We start from the raw sequence: 3,839 nt of genomic DNA, 5'->3' as shown, positions 1-3,839 counted from the left end.
AACTTGGCATAGGAGGCTCTTGGGGGTTCCCTTCATCAATCTCTGTTTGGGTAACAAAAACTCCCCCTTGTGATCCAATTTGCTCAATTTTCTCATCAATGAGTTGCTCCCCCTCAATTCTCATGGGGGTTTGGGAAGGTGAGTACTCCTCAACATGAGGTTCCTCTTCCCTTATTATCTTTCTCCTCTTAGGAGAAGGTTCAGGAGGCATTTCTTCAAGAATAGCACTAGTAGATTCAACTATTTGTTTTCCTTTATCTATAATGGGCCTTTGATTCTGAATGATAGTATATCCTGGCCTCCTTTGAACAATTAATGGACCTACCCCTATATTGGGAGTGAAACCCAATCTCCTCATTATTTCCCTGGCCTTATCTAGAAAAGAATTAATGAAATATTGCTTCTTCTCATTCATTGCCTCCATTATTTCAGGGAATGTATTCATAAGCTTATTAATTTTATCTATATTAGTTACAACATTACTTAGAGGGTTGTAATCTTTATTAAAACAATTAATAAAATTCAAAACTTTTGAGTAGACTCTCCATTTTTCTTTCTTTGTCTCTTGCTCCTGCAGAGAGTATTCAATCCTTATTACATCTTCAGGGAAATAAAATTCATGTTCAACTGGACCAAGCTTGATCCTATGCCTAAAAGCGAAATGATAGAAACCCTCTACATAGCCATCTTATACTGATCAAAAAATTTGTAAAGGAAAGCCTGCCCTTCCTTGGTTATTACAAGCTGGTGAGCTATTGTTCAAGTGGAAAAATTGATCCCGTCCCCCTCTTGTGCAAAAATTCTTCTTCTACTCCTCCCAACTACCACAAGAATTCAGCTACTCCTACTTTTAAGGGCACCTGGTAAGGCAGTACATGGGGTGTTACCTTGAATCCATAAATTTAGATAATAGTTGAAACTGAATATGGGATGATGTCTCCCCAATTATGTGAAACTTTCAAATTATGGGGTTGTTGCCCCACTTTTCACCATGTACCAATTTTACAAAGTGGAAATTAACCTGTATTGTGTTTAGTCTGGTCAAGTTAGTTGGTCCTTTCTTCCTCGAGTGATAAATATCTCCATCAAATTTTCATCTTTTCCCTTCTCCTGCATTGTATGGCCAGGTGGGTTTTCTTTATCATCATGAATCTTTTGGGTAGTTTAGGATCTTGCTCAATGGAGATTCTTGAATTATGTTACTTCAGATGAACTTAATTGTAGCTCATTTTGTTTTGAACATAAAGAAATTTGAACTGGTAGAAAATCTAGTTTTCTCTTCTCCTTGGCGTGTTTTCACATCCTGAAGGTGAAACTCTGTCGAGATTTACAAATGTAGTTTGTGAGCTTAAATAAAGAGAGGCGAATTATGTTATGGATAGATCATTCAAGTATTGCCATTTTTCACTGCGGGAATCATTCAAAACTCACTAAGTTGATCAAAAAAAAGATCGCCAAAAAACTCAGAAACAACTTCTCCTCGACAAGTTTTGAACCAAGAAGTCAGTTTTTTGAAAAGGCATTTGTGAAAAGGTAAAGTGAGTCAGTGGGTCCCATTTTTCACTGGCAAAGCCATTTTTTATATTTTTTGAAGGCTTAAAGTAAAGTGGTTACGACAGAGAAGGTAAAACAAGGGAAAAAGTAGAAAAGTGGAAATCACCTTCTCCTCCACGGGCTTTCTACCCTTGAGAGCAATTTTTTGCATGTAATGGAAAATCATTCCTGCAAGCATAGTAATTGTGTAAATTGATCATGGGATTTTTTGAGAAAGATAATTGAAGCAAATTAGTTGAGTTTGTGAAGGTATTTTAAAAAGAATCCAGTCAGGTGGATTTCTTCCCAAGGAGTACTCTGTTCTTATTTTTCTAAAATTGGGTTAAAATGGAAAATAAGTCTATAATAAAGGAAATTTACCGTTGGACCAACGGAAATAGTGAAAGGACAAGGAAAAATCTGTTAGAACCCTCACATTTACTACTCTAATAGATTTATCCTTAAGTTCGCTCGTGTGGCGCGGATCATGAAATTCAATGGGCAGATCAAGGGTTCTTATATAAAGATAAGCATAACATATTTTCAAATTATCACTTTCTCTATTAAACTATTATTTCATTTTATTGAATAGTGCTCTCAAAAACTTTCAGAGTTACAGGGTTTACTCTTGGCACTATTCACAATTGTTGAGTTTTAGTTCACCTCAATATCAGACAAGATGGCCACAAGATTTGTTGGTTTTGATGGCCTAGGTGGAGTTAAGTCAACATGGCAGAATATTACAGACACTTCACTCTGTTTCTTTGACATGCAAGACTTCCAAAGGAGACTAAGGATGGAGCCAATTTACCCCATAATGGAGAAACTTTGAGGAAGTGGATTAGTAGAGGCAGTCAGATTTCCAATAGCAGTACAAGCTCCAGAGTTGATTATTGAATGCATCAATCATTACAATCTAGATACAAAGCAAATCTTACTACCAGATCAAACAGTGCTAATCTCAATTGATAGGCAAGCGGTAGTGAACTGCCTGTGGATTCCAGAATGAGAGGAGTTCTCTGAATTAACAATTTGAGGAGCTATATCTGAATTCTCTCTAAAGAAGATGCTGTGGCAAAAAGAGATCATGAGGTCTTGGTTCCAAAAGCCAAGGGGAGCTAAGAGTAAGGTCCCTAAAACCCTTTTCAGCACTGATCTCAAGCCTAAGATTGTGGACGTTATGGTCCTCTTGTATCGACTTAAAGGTGAGGTAGAAGCCCTTAATTTTGTAGAACAATACTTCTCTTTGGTGCAAATTATTTTCTTAGATACATAGTATGTTGACTAGGTGTATGAGGTTAGGGAACATCTGTCTAGGGCTCTTAGTGTGGCTAAGTTCTACAATTCATTTTATATGTCTTCTTTCTTGATATATATGTTGGCTTCCCTACAATTGTGGCCGAGACTCCCCATGATAGAGAATTTTCTTGATGATGCGAAAAACTATGAATTTTATCCATGCCTGCAGTTGTAGAATAGTTATGCGGAGTATATTCAGGTAAATGATGCATTCACAATGAGAATATGTAGGGAACTCCAAGGATGTTCAGAGTAGAGATTCATTCTAGAAGCAATGGTAGTCATCAGTCAATATGGCAGTTATTTCATTTAATTCTCATCTTTTTCTTATTTGCATCTTGTAGCATTTGATGGATTTCCTCTAAATCTACCTAGATACTCGAACAACATGATTGTACTCATTCAGATCGTAAGGCAAGCAAATCAGGTGAATGTGTTGAGTGCCAGTTTGAGGAAGAAGGGGTATGAATTCCCCATGAAAGTTGGGGCCTACAGTTGTGAGTCTTGATCTGATGCTAAGAACATGCTCAAGGCATTTGAGAACAAATATAGACTTGAAGAATATGAAGTGGTAAGACCCATGTTTGACCCTAACAGATATGCCAGAGATGTGCTTTAAATTAGAAGCGTAATCAAGCACGTAACTACCATAGAAGATTACTGGGTAGATTGTTGTAAGGAAACTTGGCAAGAAAGAATATAACCACCGTTTCCACATAACCCATAATAGATCTAAAATAAACATGGAATTAAAATCCAGATGCAAGAGAATAGACAACATACCCACAAAAATGTGACACAAGATATACCCTAGGAAACCCTCATTGAGGGAAAAACCCAGCCTCCAAAAGCATCCATCACCATATATTATTCAGCAAAAATACCATTGCCATACAACCATGGAAGCCTTCATGGCCATAGCGACAACCGAGCAAACTATGTGAACAAGCATGAATCCACACATCCCATGCCATGCTTTCAACCTTCACAAATTCTCCCTTGGCTAA

Source organism: Cupressus sempervirens, chromosome 9 (genome assembly GCF_028749045.1).
Source record: "Cupressus sempervirens isolate cs-2001-9-10 chromosome 9, ASM2874904v1, whole genome shotgun sequence".
Taxonomy (NCBI): domain Eukaryota; kingdom Viridiplantae; phylum Streptophyta; class Pinopsida; order Cupressales; family Cupressaceae; genus Cupressus; species Cupressus sempervirens.
Note: the sequence above shows the minus strand (reverse complement) of the source record.